Below are 20,272 nucleotides of genomic sequence, written 5' to 3'. Positions count from 1 at the left end.
CGGCTGTAAGGTGTACCATCTTCCATCATTTCAGTTAGGAACCCTCAATTTACTTTTCTCTTTTGGATAACCCTTCATTATTCCCTAGGCACTAAGCTATACTTCAGCACAACTTTTCACCATACGATAGATGGCTATTCAGAGCGAGATATCCAGATTCTTGAGGACATGCTCAGGTGAATAATCATCAATCTAGAGGGTAGTTTGGAGGACCACTTTCCATTAATGGAGTTTTCCTGCAATAACAGTTTCCATTCGAGCATGCAGATGGCTTCGTATGAGGCCTTGTATGGATGTAAGTGTAGGAGTCCATTTTTTTGGACAAGGTTCCGTGAGGGTAAGATAGTAGGCTCAGACTTCATCAGGGAAATAAAGAAGAAAGTTTGGTTGATTCAAAGTTGGCTAAAGAAATCCTCAGACAGGAAGAGGTGTTACACCGACTTGAAGCATAAAGACATCGAGTTCGCAGTTAGCGATAAGGTGTTCCTCAAGGTTTCCACTTGGAAGAAAGTGTTCTACTTTTGGAGGAGGGAGAAGTTAATCCCACGCTTTACAGAGGAACCATGGCATCAAGGAATCAACTCGGGAAACCAAGGAGGACATGTAGCTTCAGTATCTTCACCTCTTCTACTCAAGTAAATTTCATGGATGAAATTTATTTCTAGGTAGGGAGAGTTGTAATGTCCCAGATCTCGGGTTAGGAACCTGAGATGAGCCTTGAATTAATTACTTAGTTTATAAGAAGTTTTGACCTAAGTTGAGATGGAATTGGGATTGAATTAAGCTTAATGGGGAGTAAAAAGGGTTCTTTTAGTTTGCAACCAAATTCAGAAAGACCAAGGAAGTAATTAGACCATTCTTAGTTTAAAAGGATGAATTTCAATTAGGTCACACGACATAACCCCTTTCCCTACACTTTGTCATTTTCTTCTCCAAGTTTTCACCTTCTTTTTTCCTTCTTTCTACAAGAGAACAAGTTCAAAGTGATAACATGTTAATCTAACAGACTTAGTTAGACATTCTAAAGGTAAGAATCAAACTTAACACCTCTATAGCTTCCTTTTGAGACTTCAGTATCAAGGTTTGGCCATGGTTTTAGAAAACGAGTTTTGAAGGGGTTTAACCAACCTATAGATTTTAATTCATTTCTAATGTTTTAAAGGCTTGGGAGATGTTTTTAAAGACTCCCAAACCTCTAAATTCATATAGTAACCTTTATTCATTGATTATGGCTTAGGGAGAGATGATGAAGAAAGCTCCCAAGCTAGAGGGAAAGAGAAACTTACCTTGGGTTGAGCTTTAAGAACTTCCAGTAGTCTAGACACTCAAGGTAACTCACTCTTAACTCATCTATACTATGTGTAGATCATTTAGATTAGATGTAATAAGTGGCATGATTTGAGCATATGCATGGTAGAATTTGTTGTTTATGTGTTTCAGCATTGTTCGATGGACTCTTTATGAGCTCTATTATCATACATAACATTTAAACATCAATAAAGGGCCTCTTTAGGGGATTTTGGGATAGAAAGATATGATTTTTCGTTCCAAAACAGTGCACTCTGTAGGTTGGATCTCGATATCGGAAGGTTGGTATCGAGACTGTTCTTCATCTGGGTAAAAGTCCATTATTTTCTTTGTAGTGGTATCGATACTGAGTCTGGGGTATCGATACTAAGGGCACGGTCTTAAGACCCACAGTTTTGGTATTGAGACCAAGATTCCAGTAAGCCTTTTTCGGTATCGATACTCACATAGGGTATTGAGATCAGGTTAGGGGTATTAATATTGATGGGTCAGTATCAATTCAAACAGTCAGTTTTGGGTAAAATAACCCCAAATTTAAGGGATTTGACCCGAAATACCCCCAAACACTCAGTATAATAGAAAATAAAACTGTAAGTGATAACAATAATTAATAACATATTAGTAGAAACAATAATAGATATGGTTACATAAAACTAGCCTTGTTTGATGCTCAAGAAACAGTCAGGACACCAGATTTCCTCTTAGCAAAAATATGTTAGTTAGTGGATATCTAAGTTAATGCCAAGGCACTTCAGCAACTGAATTGGTACAGATGCCCCAAGACTTCACGGAGTAAGCTGGCGGTTGCACGTTTCCGATGCAACTCTAGATCTCACCCTAGATACCCAAGAGTACCTCAAAAAGGCTAGAGGGGTGTGTAAGTTCCGAGCTACAAAACCCTCAACCGCACCATGATGCCTACTTTGTAATTAAAAAGTAGCTTGCATGTTCAGACCTATGCCAACATTTATCTCATTTAGTGAATACATGTAGTATAGTAGAATTATTAGTGAGGGACTGAGCTCGTAAGCTCAGCGTTCATAATGTGTTTCCATGTGTAGATTCTTAAGGGCAATTATTGTGGAGATATCATCATCAGACATTCCAGTGCAATAGACCAGGTTTCTTGAGACAATCAGAGTACGTCTTGAGTCATCTTTAGAGGGCATCTACTATTTATGAAACCTTTTGTACTATTCAGTCATAACTTTGATTTGTATTTGGTATTGTATTATTATTTTGAGATATATTTTGGGAGCTCCCAATTATTTGTAAACCAAATTATTATGTTTTATTTTATTTCTATGGATGGGATTATTTTCAATAATTATAAATAGATTTAAAGAAAATTTTTGGGTCACTATTATGGTACTCCCGTGTAACATTGTAATCCATGGATCTTTAGGTCAGACTAGGTTAGGGTGTTACACAACTGCCCAGTGTTTCCTGGTAACTTTTTAGAATCTACCATAAATTAAAAACTATGATTCTTCACCCCTTTTAGGTTGTTCTTTAATATGATAAAAAAATTCCAAGGATGAAGTGGTTGGTAAAGGGGTAGAAGTAGGTTCATATGTTGGATTAAAATATATAATTGTGCGCACATATGTATTCTTTACAATGTTATCATAAAAATATAAGACAAAATTAAGTGACCAATTATGTTACATGTGCCATGTATTAAAGTATCATGACATTAAAGTATAGATATCATAAGTTGTATTTATACTTTGATGAGGGGCAAAATTATAAATACTTAACATATTAACCTAATATTCATCCTATATGAAGTGTCAGTAGTCCCCAAGAAATATTCCAACTTGTATTACTTTTATCCTGTCAGAGACTTCACGACAAGATAAAACATATCATTTTGGAAGATAACAATCAAAGAAAGGTTCAAAGATTTCAACACATCAATTTTTTTATTGGGCAACAAATATTTTTATGAATATAAGCCAATACAAACTTGAATACATGCCTCATTAGAAATCCCCTAACCTAAGTGGGGGGAAATAGTATATGCAACCAAGTAGATAATAGGCCACAGGAGCAATAGACAACTACCCAACAAAATAACAAAACCAACAAGCCTATCTTACACAACATCTACCCGAACTAAAATATAACTTCCACAAATAGCAAAAGCATGAGAATGCAGAGCTTCGACAGCAAACAAGGAGCAAGCTAAATTATCACACAAATAAATAGTCCACAACAGTCATCACAGTCGCCTACGCAAACGCTCACCACCAAACTTTGAAAACATCTAACTTGGACAACCCATTTAAAGCCAGCCACCCAGACATATTTCTATCATCCAAAGATCGAATGAAAAAATAAAATTTCTTAATCATATTATCCCTACAATCAATTTTATGAAACACCAGGCAAAACTTTAAAGGTCAGTGAATAGGATTAGTCAATCAATTGAGAACAAGGGGTGATTGAAACTCAATCACCAAATCACCTTTTCCAAGCCAACTTGCTTCAACAAAGATATCCAGAGCCAGCTTAATTGAGAATTTAATAGCAAAACCAACATTAGAGTCTTGGATAGGTCTTGAAAACATAACTCTATTTTCCATATAAGTCGAGTAACATACACCACCACAGCTACCCATTCTCCCATTAACCACACTAGCCACTATGAAGAAAACACTAGTAGCTACCAAAGAATTACTCCACAATGAGTGTTGGCCAGCTCTGTAAAATCAAGCTCTTGGATTTCCCACGATTCCACATAGCTAACCATAAGATCGTCCTTAATCACCTTAATCCAAACCAAAGCTATCGATTTAGAGAAAAAAACAAATCCTTAAGAATAAACTTTTTCCCATTAAACACTAACACATTTCTACTTAACCAAATACTCCAAATTGTTGTAGCCACAGACACCAGTTATACATTATTCAAAATTCAAAGTAATTTGACAAGGAAACAAAATTCTAGTTGAGCAATGACATTGTTAACATTACACTAATCAACCTTTTACCATCTAGCAAAAGTTTTCCAGAAATTTACCATTATACTACAATTCAAGAACAAGTGGTTGATACCCAAATTATACCAACAACACGAGGTATCTATACCAACCATGCTCAGACCCCTAGCCATTAGAAACTCCTTTGAAGGAATCCTATAAAGCAACAACATCCACTCACAAAACTTTACCTTTTAGGAACTTTTAAACTCCATACCTTGTTAAACTAAAATATGGGATCTTCCACGTCTACATCAACTATCAAACACGATACATTCTTAATAAAGAATTGATCTTCCCGATCATGGATCCACATAAATATATCAGTTTTATCTGACTGAATACTTACATCTTGGATTAACTTTATTAGTTCCTCCACCATAATCACTTCTCTATTGCGAATATCTCTCCAAAATAATGCAGCTCACTTATCCCTATTTAATCCCTATAAGGAAATAACATCTCAAACGATTATTACCCAGCCAAAGATCCACCCAGAACATGAATAACCTATCATCCTCAACCTCCCACCTAAATGAATCCAATTTCAACCATCTACTCACACTCCACTTCATCTAATTTTTCACAACACCTTTCTGAACCAAAATGTCACTCGAGCTCCTCTACAATAACCCATTCTTTATATTTTCAATCCTAACAATCACCAATTTAGATATTTAAAATAGAGACATATAGTATAAAGGGAGAGGTGATAAGACAACATTTATCAAGATCACTCTACCAATAAATGATAATGAGCTACTCTTCCAACTAACGAGTTTCAATTGAAACCTGTTACGATTGTCAAGAAACTCAATTGGACAACCGAAAAATTTGCCAAGAGGAGGTGAACTGGATTTGAGTAAAATTAAGGGATTAAGAAGATTTAAAGAGAAGAGAAAAATTATGTACAAAGATTTATAATGGTTCGACTTCTCAACCAAGTCTAAATCCACGACCTTAGCTCCTCACCAAGGATTTTCTAACAAATTCACTAATTTGTACTTTCTTTTTCACATGATAAAGATATAACCTTTACAAATCCCTATATTTTCAATAGCTAAGATAGAACCATTCTCCTTTTACAAGGTATAACAAATGTAAACAAGAAAACTCTTACTAGGTAGGTGTTTACAAATATTAAGCTCACTAAACACTAATATTTACTGGACAAAGGAAAATAAGAGTGAAGAACTCTTCTCTTGTGTTTGATTGCTTGGATAAATGTTGGTTACCTTCTTCAAGTGTCCTCAACTTGTTTTTATAAGTTGGAATGAGTTTATGGCTGTTTCTAGCCATTGGAGATTAATTTACTACAAAATATAATTGCCCACGACAGTAAGTACGGTACTCCTTTAATGAGTATCGGTTGTTAAATTTAAATAAAATAGTCGTTAAAGACTATTGGGCTTGACCAATATCGATATTATGATCATGGTATCGATACTACTGTGTAAAGTAATATCGACCTTTGGGTATCAATACCAATTTTGCATTCTAGAATTTGAGCAATTTGGAAAACATTTGGTAGTATTGATACTACCTAGAAAGTATCGATACTTCTCTTACCTATGGTATCAACACCACATCACAATATCGGTACTGTTCATATATGATAGGGAAGCGGTGGCGGGTTAATGAATGTTGCACTTGTTGAAGAATCAAATCTAGAAAGCTCTAGACTCGATGAAGAACAAAGGTGATGAATAGGGCGGGTGGTTACAACAGCTAGGATTCTTTAAGGTTTTTTTAGGTGCTATAATCAAGACAATAAGATTAGAACAAAATAAACAAAAGATAAAGAAATTGAAAATAAAATAAGATAATAAAGAAATCAAAAGATCTCCCTTATTAAGGTGGATGGTAAAGATGATTGATGGTGCGGATGATTTGTGGAAAATAGATGGATAAGTATCCTATCGAACCCTCCTAGTCATAATGAAAAGGCAAACTCAATAAATGGATCTAACCAACCCTCCTAGTCAAGATGGTGTCACGACTAAGGCTTTCCTGGATGTAGCCTTTTTGTAACAAATCTAACTCTTTGGTTTCTTCGAGAGTGTATGTTTGACTAGGTATGATGGAACCTTGAATTATATTGGTTTGGTGTTGGTTTCCTCTTTCTAGTGGTAATTCGTCAGGTGGATCACGCAAGACTTCACGAAAAATCATGTAACATAGATGAAACACACTAGGTAAAATCCTTGTTAATGTTAGAAATCAAAATAATTGATTCTCTAAATCAAACAAGGATGCAAGGTTGTTTGTAAAAAAGATTCTCTCTCAATTATTTTGTGGTCACACATAGATTTTGAGTCACTATTTTCTTCTCACAATTAGGTTCACTCAGCTCCCATGGGTCATTATTATTTTGGCTTTTGTAACTAGTGACCTCTTTTTCTTTTGCCTCTTTCTAAGCTTTTTCTTTTTTCTTTCCCTACATCCTCACAAATTCTCATTCGATCTTTATGGATTTCTTTTGGTGGCATTGCCATGAGAGTGTAAGGCTTACCATCTAAGTTCAAAGTGTATTTGTTTTCCTTACCATAGTATGTAACATCATTGTCGTATTGCCATGGTCTTCCCAGATGGATGTGAGAAGCTTGCATTGGAATTACGCCACACCAAATTTCATTACAATACTTTCCCATCTGTAGTGTGACTAGGCATTGTTTGGTGACTTTTGTCTTGGACTCTTTATTAATCCATTGCGGACAATATGGTTTTGGATGTTGTTGATAAGATAGGTTGAGTGCCTCTACCAGGTAGCTACTCACAATGTTTGCACAGCTTCCATTATCAATTACCTTGTATCAAACATCATGAATGGAATAAGTTTTTTCTTTGAATATCAGCTTCTTCCATATCTTCAGTCCTTAAAGATCGACGTATAACCATAAAATTAGGTCTGAAAAATTGTTCTAGTTCAAACATCCTGAAAATCAAAACACTTAACGAAACATTTAAAGTAAAATAAAAATATAAAATAAGAAAATTCAATAAAGCAAAAACATCACAAGTCACTCCAAGAAAGTAACACAGCGAGAGGCAAATAAGTCGATTTTGTACTAGTTAAAACTCACTTTACCAAGTAGTCTTCCACAGTTCGTATCGGAGTTTGATTACTAGCAAGGCGATAAGAAAAACTTAAAAGATCTAAGAGGCCAAACAAGGGTTAGACTCCAAGAGAACGAGAATGCAAAGAAGAAAGAAGTATGAAAAATCTTTCTTCCTACTAACACAAGTAAGAAAATGTGTTAGATAAAGTAAAAGAAAAATAAAAGGGAAAACAAAAGAACCTAAAGCACTAAGAGTCAAAAAAAAAAAAAAAGAACAAACCAGAAACCTAGAAAATGTTGGGTCCACTTGAGCAACGTTTTTGAGGGGGTTACCAGCATCCAAAACTTTTGGAAAATTTCTTGAATATCTTTCGATGGATGTAGACACCACCTATAAATTTTCAGAACCAAATCCTTTAGTAGTATCCAGTAGACTCTGTTGAACGGTGAGTCCTCAAATAATATGTTTTTTGTGATCGCTTTGTTCGAATGTGTTATGGATCTTTAAAAATTCTAATTTTTTTAATGATCTTCAATATATTTAGTTTCAATCCAGAAATTTTCACCAAGAAATTCCTCATGTATAATTTTCAAGAAATTCGGCAAGTTTCTGGATCGAATATATCGATGAAACTTAAACGATGTATTAAAAGGCTCTAATGAACTCCTATTGTGCTGAATTTGGGTCTGGAGATTACTCATAGGATGAATATGAGATCTGGATAAAATTAGTTCCAAATTCCTTCTTTTTAAATTTTTAAATTTTTGTGACTTGAAACGATGAATCTTTTGCGAACTAGCTTCGTTGGGGTACCTTGAAGGTTTTGTGTGCAAGGACAAGAAAGATTGCTTGTTTCTTTCCAAGACTGGGCCCAAATATGATACAAATTGATAGGGAAGCGTTGACGGGTTAATGAATGTTGCTCTTGTTGAAGAATCAAACCTAGAAAGCTCTAGACTCGATGAAGAACAAATGAGATGAATAGGGAAGGTGGCGATAGTAGCTAGGATTATTTAGTGCTTATTTTAGGTGATGGAATCAAGACAATAAGACTAGAAAAAAATAAAAAAAAAAGATAATGAAATTGAAAATAAAATAAGATAATAAAGAAATCAAAAGATCTCCCTTATTAAGGTGCAGATGAATTTATGGAAAATAGGTGGATAAGTGTCCTATTGAACCCTCCTAGTCACAATGAAAAGGTAAACTCGATAAATGACTCTAACCAATCCTCATAGTCTTGATGAAAAGGCAAATTGGAGTGTGAAAAATAATCTCTCTCACAAGAACTTGAAAGAACTCCAGGAGAAGAAGCTTTGGAGGCACATGGCAATCAGCACTTGCAAAAATGAACTCTCGTTGTTTTATTAATCAAAGAAATCTATTTTATAAAGTTGAATGAAGCCTCCTTTATATATGGGATGACTTCTAAAGGTTCTAAATAACTAATGAATAAAATAATAACAAACTAAACATGTCTTAACTCTAATTCCTAACAAAATATTAATAAATAAAAATAATGTTTTAACTCAACCTTAATTCCTAATAAAATAATAAATCTAATCCTAAAAGATAATGCATCATCCTATATTAAATTATATTACAAAAGATGAATATAAATATTGAAAATTCGTAATATTTACAAAAATCATGTATTAATCTCGTATAGAAATTTCTGCATGCGCTGTCTTCAATAAAATGAACGTATCTTGAGTTCCCGATATCGGATTGATGCAATTCAAGAACCGTTGAATAGATAAGAGAGGAAGGTTGTATATCTAGAAGACATTTTGACCAAATAATATTAGTATCCTATTCAAAAAGTCGTCTCAAGTCTACTACTGTTTTAGTCTTCTTTTCCAAGGCTTGGACGAGTTGATCATTTGGAAGAGTTAATACTTCTTCCTTCGATGTGATTCTTGTGATGCATGTATCATCCTCCATTTATTAAAAATTATTTTACCTCGAATTGAATACATATGCTTTGAATCTTCGAGAATTTGTTCTTCTAATAGGTTCGAGTAGAAACATTAGTCCAAAAAAGAATGTATTATGGACTCTGGTGCATATATCAATCCTCCACTCCTCAAAAGGATTCGTCCTCCAATCTCGGTATTTGAAATCTCTTAAATATTGAATCTTAACTAAAATGGCATAGTGATTAGTGCTTTCAGGTGGTAACTCGTCAGGAGGGTCAGCTAGCACTATTCGATAACTCTTGGCGATGGAAGATGGTGTGGGCCAGTATCGTGTTGCTTTTACTTTTTCATCATTTACATGGATTCCTTGTGCATGAACTATAAAGCCTATGGAGTTGTTCAAATCTTGTTTCTTCATTAAGATGGTGTCACGACTAAGGCTTTCTTGGATGTAGCCTTTTTGTAACAAATCTAACTCTTTGGTTTCTTCGAGAGTGTATGTTTGACTAGGTATGATGGAACCTTGAATTAGATTGGTTTGGTGTTGGTTTCCTCTTTCTAGTGGTAATTCGTAAGGTGGATCACCTAACACTTATCGAAAAATCATGTAACATAGATGAAAACACACTAGGTAAAATCCTTGTTAATGTTAGAAATCAAAATAATTGATTCTCTAAATCGTACAAGGAGGCAAGGTTGTTTGTAAAGAAGATACTCTCTCAATTATTTTGTGCTCACACATAGATTTTGAGTCACTCTTTTCTTCTCACAATTAGGTTCACTCACCTCCCATGGGTACTTATTCTTTTGGCTTTTGTAACTAGTGACCTCTTTTTCTTTTGCCTCTTTCTCAGCTTTTTCTTTTTTCTTTCCCTACGTCCTCACAAATTCTCATTCGATCTTTATGGATTTCTTTTGGTGGCATTGCCCTGAGAGTGTAAGGCTTACCATCTAAGTTCAAACTGTAATTGTTTTCCTTACCATAGTATGTAACATCATTGTCGTATTGCCATGGTCTTCCCAGAAGGATGTGAGAAGCTTGCATTGGAATTACGTCACACCAAATTTCATCACAATACTTGCCCATCTGTAGTGTGACTAGGCATTGTTTGGTGACTTTTGTCTTGGACTCTTTATTAATCCATTACGGACAATATGGTTTTGGATGTTGTTGATAAGATAGGTTTAGTGCTTATACCAGGTAGCTACTCACCATGTTTGCACAACTTCCATTATCAATCATTATGGAGTAATGTTTACCTTGTATCAAACATCATGAATGGAATAAGTTTTTTCATTGAATATCAGCTTCTACCATATCTTCAGTCCTTAAAGACCGACGTATAACCATACAATTAGGTCTGAAAATTTTTCCTAGTTCAAACATCCTGAAAATCAAAACACTCAACGAAACATTTAAAGTAAAATAAAAATAAAAAATATGAAAATTCAACAAAGCAAAAACCTCACAAGTCACTCCAAGAAAGTAACACAGCGAGAGGCAAATAAGTCGATTTTGTACTAGTTAAAACTCACTTTACCAAGTAGTCTTCCACAGTTCGTATCGGAGTTTGGTTACTAGCAAGGTGATAAGAAAAACTTAAAAGATCTAAGAGGCCAAACAAGTGTTAGACTCCAAGAGAACGAGAATGAAAAGAAGACAGAAGTATGAAAACACTTTATTCCTACTAACACAAGTAAGATAATGTGTTAGATAATGTAAAAGAAAAATAAAAGGGAAAACAAAAGAACCTAAAGCACTAAGAGTAAAAAAAAAAGAACAAACCAGAAACCAAGAAAATGTTGGGTCCACTTGAGCAACGTTTTTTAGGGGGTTACCAGCGTCCAAAACTTTTGGAAAATTTATTGAATATCTTTCGATGGATGTAGAAACCACCTATAATTTTTCAAAACCAAATCCTTTAGTAGTATCTAGTAGACTCTATTGAACGATGAGTCCTCAAACAATATGTTTTTTGTGATCGCTTTGTTCGAAATGGATCTTTAAAAATTCTAATTTTTTAATGATCTTCAATATATTTAGTTTCAATCCGGAAATTTTCACCACGAAATTCCTAATGTATAATTTTCAAGAAATTCGGCAAGATTCTAGAACGAATCTGTCGATGAAACTTAAACGATGTATTTAAAGGTTCTAATGAACTCCGATTGGGGTGAATTTGGGTCTGGAGATTACTCATAGGATGAATATGAGATCTGGAGAAAATCAGTTCTAAATTCCTTCTTTTTAAATTTTTAAATTTTTATGACTTGAAATAATGAATCTTTTGCGAACTAGCTTCGTTGGGGTACCTTGACGGTTTTGTGTGCAAGGACAAGAAAGATTGCTTGTTTCTTTCCAAGACTGGGCCCAAATCTGATACAAATTGATAGGGAAGCGGTGGCGGGTTAATGAATGTTGCTCTTGTTGAAGAATCAAACCTAGAAAGCTCTAGACTCGATGAAGAACAAAGGAGATGAATAGGGAAAGTGGCGATAGTAGCTAGGAATCTTTAGGGCTTATTTTAGGTGCTGGAATCAAGACAATAAGATTAGAAAAAAAATAAAAAAAAGATAAAGAAATTGAAAATAAAATAAGATAATAAAGAAATAAAAAAGATCTCCCTTATTAAGATGCGGATGAATTTGTGGAAAATAGGTGGATAAGTTTCCTATTGAACCCTCCTAGTCACAATGAAAAGGCAAACTTGATAAATGGCTCTATCCAATCCTCCTAGTCATGATAAAAAGGCAAATTGGAGTGTGAAAAATAATCTCTCTCACAAGAACTTGAAAGAACTGCAGGAGAAGAAACTTTGAAGGCACAAGGCAATCAACACTTGTAAAAATGAACTCTCGTTGTATTATTAATCAAAGAAATCTATTTTACAAAGTTGAATGACGCCTCCTTTATATAGGGGATGAGTTCTAAAGGTTCTAAATAACTAATGAATAAAATAATAACAAACTAAACATGTCTTAACTCTAATTCCTAATAAAATATTAATAAATAAAAATAATGTTTTAACTCAACCTTAATTCCTAATAAAATAATAAATCTAATCCTAAAAGATAATTCATCATCCTATATTAAATTATATTACAAATAATGAATATAAATATTGAAAATTCGTAATATTTACAAAAATCATGTATTAATTTCGTATAGAAATTTCTGCATGCGATGTCTTCAGTAAAATGAACGTATCTTGAGTTCCCGATATCGGATTGATGCGATTCAAGAACCGTTGAATAGATAAGAGACAGAAGGTTGTATATATAGAAGACATTTTGACCAAATAAGATTAGTATCCATCCCATTCCAAAATTCGTCTCAAGTATGCTACTGTTCTAGTCTTATTTTCCAAGGCTTGGACGAGTTGATCATTTGGGAGAGTTAATACTTCTTCCTTCAATGTGATTCTTGTGATACATATATCATCCTCCATTTCTTAAAAAATATTTGACCTCGAATTGAATACATATGCTTTGAATCTTCGAGACTTTGTTCTTCTATTTGGTTCGAGTAGAAACATTAGTCCAAAAAAGAATGTATTATGGACTCTGGTGCATATATCATTCCTCCACTCCTCAAAAGGATTCGTCCTCGAATCTCGGACTTTGAACTCTCTTAAATCTTGAATATTAATTGATATGGCATAGTGATTAGTGCTTTCAGGTGGTAACTCGTCAGGAGGGTCAGCTAGCACTATTCGACAACTCTTGGCGACGGAAGATGGTGTGGGCCAGTATCGTGTTGCTTTTACTTTTTCATCATTTACATGGATTCCTTGTGCATGAACTATAAAGCCTATGGAGTTGTTCAAATCTTGTTTCTTCATTAAGATGGTGTCACGACTAAGGCTTTCCTGGATGTAGCCTTTTTGTAACAAATCTAACTCTTTGGTTTCTTCGAGAGTGTATGTTTGAATAGGTATGATGGAACCTTGAATTAGATTGGTTTGGTATTGGTTTCCTATTTTTAGTGGTAATTCATAAAGTTGATCACCTAACACTTCTCAAAAAATCTTGTAACATAGATTAACACACACTAGGCAAATCCTTGTTAATGTTAGAAATTGAAATAATTGATTCCCTAAATCGAACAAGGATGCAAGGTTGTTTGTAAAGATGATTCTCTCTCAATTATTTTGTGCTCACACATAGATTTTAAGTCACTCTTTTCTTCTCACAATTAGGTTCACTCACCTCCCATGGTTCATTATTCTTTTGGCTTTTGTAACTAGTGACCTCTTTTACTTTTGCCTCTTTCTCAGCTTTTTCTTTTTTCTTTCCCTACATCCTCACAAATTCTCATTTGATCTTTAAAGATTTATTTTGGCGGCATTGACCTGAGAGTGTAAGGCTTACCGTATAAGTTCAAAGTGTTTTTGTTTGCCTTACCATAGTACGTAACATCATTGTCGTATTGCCATGGTCTTCCCAGAAGAATATGAGAAGCTTGCATTGGAATTACGTCACACCAAATTTCATCACAATACTTGCCCATCTGTAGTTTGACTAGGCGTTGTTTGGTGACTTTTGTCTTGGACTCTTTATTAATTCATTACAGACAATATGGTTTTGGATGTTCTTGACAAGATAGGCTGAGTGCCTCTACCAGGTAGCTACTCACCATGTTTGCACAACTTCCATTATCAATCATTATGGAGTAAGGTTTACCTTTATCAAACATCATGAATGGAATAAGTTTGTTCTTTGAATATCAGCTTCTTCCAAATCTCGATTCCTTAAAGATCGACGTATAACCATACAATTAGGTTTGATAAATTGTCCTAGTTCAAACATCCTGAAAATCAAAACACTCAACGAAACATTTAAAGTAAAATTAAAATATAAAATAAGAAAATTCAACAAAGCAAAAACCTCACAAGTCACTCCAAGAAAGTAACACAGCGAGAGGCGAGTAAGCCGATTTTGTACTAGTTAAAACTCACTTTACCAAGTAGTCTTCCACAGTTCGTATCGGAGTTTGATTACTAGCAAGGCGATAAGAAAAACTTAAAAGATCTAAGAGGCCAAACAAGGGTTAGACTCCAAGAGAACGAGAATGCAAAAAAGAAATAAGTATGAAAACTCTTTAGTCCTACTAACACAAGTAAGATAATGTGTTAGATAATGTAAAAGAAAAATAAAAGGGAAAACAAAAGAACCTAAAGCACTAAGAGTAAAAAAAAAAAAGAACAAACCAGAAACCTAGAAAATGTTGGGTCCACTTGAGCAACGTTTTTGAGGGGGTTACCAATGTCCAAAACTTTTGGAAAATTTCTTGAATATCTTTCAATGGATATAGAAACCACCTATAAATTTTCGGAACCAAATCCTTTAGTAGTATCCAGTAGACTCTGTTGAACGGTGAGTCCTCAAACAATATGTTTTTTGTGATCGCTTTGTTCGAAGGAGTTATGGATCTTTAAAAATTCTAATTTTTTTATGATCTTCAATATATTTAGTTTCAATCCGGAAATTTTCACCAAGAAATTCCTAATGTATAATTTTCAAGAAATTCGGCAAGATTCTAGAACGAATCTGTCGATGAAACTTAAACGATGTATTTAAAGGCTCTAATGAACTCCGATTGGGGTGAATTTGGGTCTGGAGATTACTCATAGGATGAATATGAGATATGGAGAAAATCAGTTCTAAATTCCTTCTTTTTAAATTTTTAAATTTTTATGACTTGAAATAATGAATCTTTTGCGAACTAGCTTCGTTGGGGTACCTTGACGGTTTTGTGTGCAAGGACAAGAAAGATTGCTTGTTTCTTTCCAAGACTGGGCCCAAATCTGATACAAATTGATAGGGAAGCGGTGGCGGGTTAATGAATGTTGCTCTTGTTGAAGAATCAAACCTAGAAAGCTCTAGACTCGATGAAGAACAAAGGAGATGAATAGGGAAAGTGGCGATAGTAGCTAGGAATCTTTAGGGCTTATTTTAGGTGCTGGAATCAAGACAATAAGATTAGAAAAAAAATAAAAAAAAGATAAAGAAATTGAAAATAAAATAAGATAATAAAGAAATAAAAAAGATCTCCCTTATTAAGGTGCGGATGAATTTGTGGAAAATAGGTGGATAAGTTTCCTATTGAACCCTCCTAGTCACAATGAAAAGGCAAACTTGATAAATGGCTCTATCCAATCCTCCTAGTCATGATGAAAAGGCAAATTGGATTGTGAAAAATAATCTCTCTCACAAGAACTTGAAAGAACTGCAGGAGAAGAAACTTTGAAGGCACAAGGCAATCAACACTTGTAAAAATGAACTCTCGTTGTATTATTAATCAAAGAAATATATTTTACAAAGTTGAATGACGCCTCCTTTATATAGGGGATGAGTTCTAAAGGTTCTAAATAACTAATGAATAAAATAATAACAAACTAAACATGTTTTAACTCTAATTCCTAATAAAATATTAATAAATAAAAATAATGTTTTAACTCAACCTTAATTCCTAATAAAATAATAAATCTAATCCTAAAAGATAATTCATCATCCTATATTAAATTATATTACAAATAATGAATATAAATATTGAAAATTCGTAATATTTACAAAAATCATGTATTAATCTCGTATAGAAATTTCTGAATGCGCTATCTTCAGTAAAATGAACGTATCTTGAGTTCCCGATATCGGATTGATGCGATTCAAGAACCGTTGAATAGATAAGAGACAGAAGGTTGTATATATAAGAAATTTTGACCAAATAAGATTAGTATCCCATTCAGAAAGTCGTCTCAAGTCTGCTGCTGTTCTAGTCTTCTTTTCCAAGGCTTGGACGAGTTGATCATTTGGAAGACTTAATACTTCTTCCTTCGATGTGATTCTTGTGATGCATGTATCATCCTCCATTTATTAAAAATTATTTGACATCGAATTGAAAACATATGCTTTGAATCTTCGAGACTTTGTTCTTCTAATAGGTTCGAGTAGAAACATTAGTCCAAAAAAGAATGTATTATGGACTCTGGTGCATATATCATTCCTCCACTCCTCAAAAGGATTCTTCCTCGAATATCGGTCTTTGAACTCTCTTAAATCTTGAATATTAATTGATATGGCATAGTGATTAGTGCTTTCAGGTGGTAACTCGTCAGAAGGGTCAGCTAGCACTATTCGACAACTCTTGGCGACGGAAGATGGTGTGGGCCAGTATCGTGTTGCTTTTACTTTTTCATCATTTACATGGATTCCTTGTGCATAAACTATAAAGACTATGGAGTTGTTCAAATCTTTTTTCTTCATTAAGATGGTGTCACGACTAAGGCTTTCCTGGATGTAGCCTTTTTGTAACAAATCTAGCTCTTTGGTTTCTTCGAGAGTGTATGTTTGACTAGGTGTGACAGAACCTTGAATTAGATTGGTATAGTGTTGGTTTCCTATTTTTAGTGGTAATTCATCAAGTGGATCACCTAACACTTCTTGAAAAATCCTGTAACATAGATTAAAACACACTAGGCAAATCCTTGTTAATGTTAGAAATCGAAATAATTGATTCCCTAAATCGAACAAGGATGCAAGGTTGTTTGTAAAGATGATTCTCCCTCAATTATTTTGTTCTCACACATAGATTTTGAGTCACTCTTTTCTTCTCACAATTAGGTTCACTCACCTCCCATGGGTCATTATTCTTTTGGCTTTTGTAACTAGTGAACTCTTTTGCTTTTTCCTCTTTCTCAGATTTTTCTTTTTTCTTTCCCTACATCCTCACAAATTCTCATTTGATCTTTAAGGATTTATTTTGGTGGAATTGACCTGAGAGTGTAAGGCTTACAGTATAAGTTCAAAGTGTATTTGTTTTCCTTACCATAGTACGTAACATCATTATCGTATTTCCATGGTCTTCCCATAACAATATGAGAAGCTTGCATTGGAATTACGTCACACCAAATTTTGTCACAATACTTGTCCATCTGTAGTTTGACTAGGCGTTGTTTGGTGACTTTTGTCTTGGACTCTTTATTAATTCATTGTACACAATATGATTTTGGATGTTCTTGACAAGATAGGCTGAGTGCCTCTACCAGATAGCTACTCACCATGTTTGCACAACTTCCATTATTAATCATTATGGAGTAAGGTTTACCTTTATCAAACATCATGAATGGAATAAGTTTGTTCCTTGAATATCAGCTTCTTCCAAATATCCAGTCCTTAAAGATCGACGTATAACAATACAATTAGGTTTGAAAAATTGTCCTAGTTCAAACATCCTGAAAATCAAAACACTCAACGAAACATTTAAAGTAAAATAAAAATAAGAAAATTCAACAAAGCAAAAACCTCACAAGTCACTCTAAGAAAGTAACACAGCGAGAGGCAAGTAAGCCAAATTTGTACTCGTTAAAACTCACTTTACCAAGTAGTCTTCCATAGTTCGTATCGGAGTTTGATTACTAGCAAGGCGATAAGAAAAACTTAAAAGATCTAAGAGGCCAAACAAGGGTTAGACTACAAGAGAACGAGAATGCAAAGAAGAAAAAAGTATGCGAACTCTTTATTCCTACTAACACAAGTAAGATAATGTGTTAGATAATGTAAAATAAAAATAAAAGGGAAAACAAAAAAACCTAAAGCACTAAGAGTCAAAGAAAAAAAAGAACAAACCAGAAACCTATAAAATGTTGGGTTTACTTGAGAAACGTTTTTTAGGGGGTTACCAGCGTCCAAAACTTTTGGAAAATTTCTTGAATGTCTTTCCATGGATGTAGAAACCACCTGTAAATTTTCAGAACTAAAACCTTTAGTAGTATCCAATAGACTCTTTTAAACGGTAAGTTCTCAAACAATATGTTTTTCATGATCGCTTTCTTCGAAGGTGTTATGGATCTTTAAAAATTCTAATTTTTTAATGATCTTCAATATATTTAGTTTCAATCCAGAAATACTCACCCCTAAATTCCTCCTGTATAATTTTCAAGAAATTCGGCAAGATTCAAGATCGAATCTGTCGATGAAACTTAAACGATGTATTTAAATGCTCCAATGAACTCTGATTGGGGTGAATTTTGGTCTGGAGATTACTCAAAGGATGAATATGATATCTGGAGAAAATCATTTCTAAATTCTGTCTTTTTAAATTTTTAAATTTTTGTGACTTTAAACGATGAATCTTCTGCGAACTAGCTTCGTTGGGGTACCTTGACGATTTGTGTGCAAGGACAAGAAAGATTGCTTGTTTCTTTCCAAGACTGGGCCCAAATCTGATAAAAATTGAGAGGGAAGCAGTGGTGGGTTAATGAATGTTGCTCTTGATGAAGAATCAAACCTAGAAAGCTCTAGACTCGATTAAGAACAAAGGAGATGAATAGGGACGGTGGTGACATCAGCTAGGATTCTTTAGGGTTTCTTTTAGGTTCTGGAATCAAGACAATATGATTAGAACAAAATAAACAAAAGATAAAGAAATTGAAAATAAAATAAGATAATAAAGAAATAAAAAGATCTCCCTTATTAAGGTGCATATGAATTTGTGGAAAATAGGTGGATAAGTGTCATATTGAACCCTCCTAGTCACAATGAAAAGGCAAACACGATAAATTACTCTAACCAACCCTCCTAGTCATGATGAAAATGCAAATTGGAGTGTGAAAATTAATCTCCCTCACAAAAACTTGAAAGAACTCCAGGAGAAGAAGCTTTGAAGGCACAAGGCAATCAACACTTGCAAAAACGAACTCTCGTTGTATTATTAATCAAAGAAATCTATTTTACAAAGTTTAATGAAGCCTCCTTTATATAGGGGATGAGTTCTAAAGGTTCTAAATAACTAATGAATAAAATAATAACAAACTAAACATGTCTTAACTCTAATTCCTAATAACATATTAATAATTAAAAATAATATTTTAACTCAACCTTAATTCCTAATAAAATAATAAATCTAATCCTAAAAGATAATGCATCATCCTATATTAAATTATATTACAAATAATGAGTATAAATATTGAAAATTCGTAATATTTACACAAATCACGTATTAATCTCGTATAGAAATTTCTGCTTGCAATGTCTTCAGTAAAATGAACGTATATTGAGTTTCCGGTATCAGATTGATGCGATTCAAGAACCGTTAAATATATAAGAGACATAAGGTTGTATATATAGAAGACATATTGACCAAATAAGATTAGGATACCATTCAAAAAGTCGTCTCAAGTCTGCTGCTATTCTAGTCTTCTTTTCCAAGGCTTGGACGAGTGGATCTTTTAGAAGAGTTAATAATTCTTCATTCGATGTGATTCTTTTGATGCATGTATGATCCTCCATTTCTTCAAAATGATCTGACCTCGAATTGAATACATATTCTTTGAATCTTTGAAACGTTGTTCTTCTAATAGGTTCGAGTAGAAACATTAGTCCAAAAATGAATGTATTATGGACTCTGGTGCATATATCATTCCCCCACTCCTCAAAAGGATTCATCCTCAAATCTCAGTCTTTGGACTCTCTTAAATCTTGAATCTTCATTGATATGGCATAGTGATTAGTGCTTTCAGGTGGTAACTCGTCAGAAGGGTTAGCTAGGACTATTCAATAACTCTTGGCGATGGAAGAAGGTGTGGGCCAGTCTTGTGTTGCTTTTACTTTTACATCATTTACATAGATTCCTTGTGCATGAACTATAAAGCCTATGGAGTTGTTCAAATCTTGTTTCATCTTTAAGATGGTGTCACGACTAAGGCTTTCCTGGATGTAGCCTTTTTGTAACAAATCTAACTCTTTGGTTTCTTCGAGAGTGTATGTTTGACTAGGTATGATAGAACCTTGAATTAGATTGGTTTGGTGTTGGTTTCCTCTTTCTAGTGGTAATTCGTCAAGTGGATCACCTAACACTTCTCGAAAAATCCCATAACATAGATGAAAACACACTAGGCATATCCTTATTAATGTTAGAAATCGAAATAATTGATTCCCTAAATCGAACAAGGATACAAGGTTGTTTGTAAAGAAGATTCTCTCTCAATTATTTTGTGCTCAC

The sequence above is a fragment of the Hibiscus syriacus genome, unplaced genomic scaffold (assembly GCF_006381635.1).
Source record: "Hibiscus syriacus cultivar Baekdansim isolate YM2019G1 unplaced genomic scaffold, ASM638163v2 tig00116989_pilon, whole genome shotgun sequence".
NCBI classification, from domain to species: Eukaryota; Viridiplantae; Streptophyta; class Magnoliopsida; order Malvales; family Malvaceae; genus Hibiscus; species Hibiscus syriacus.
Note: the sequence above shows the minus strand (reverse complement) of the source record.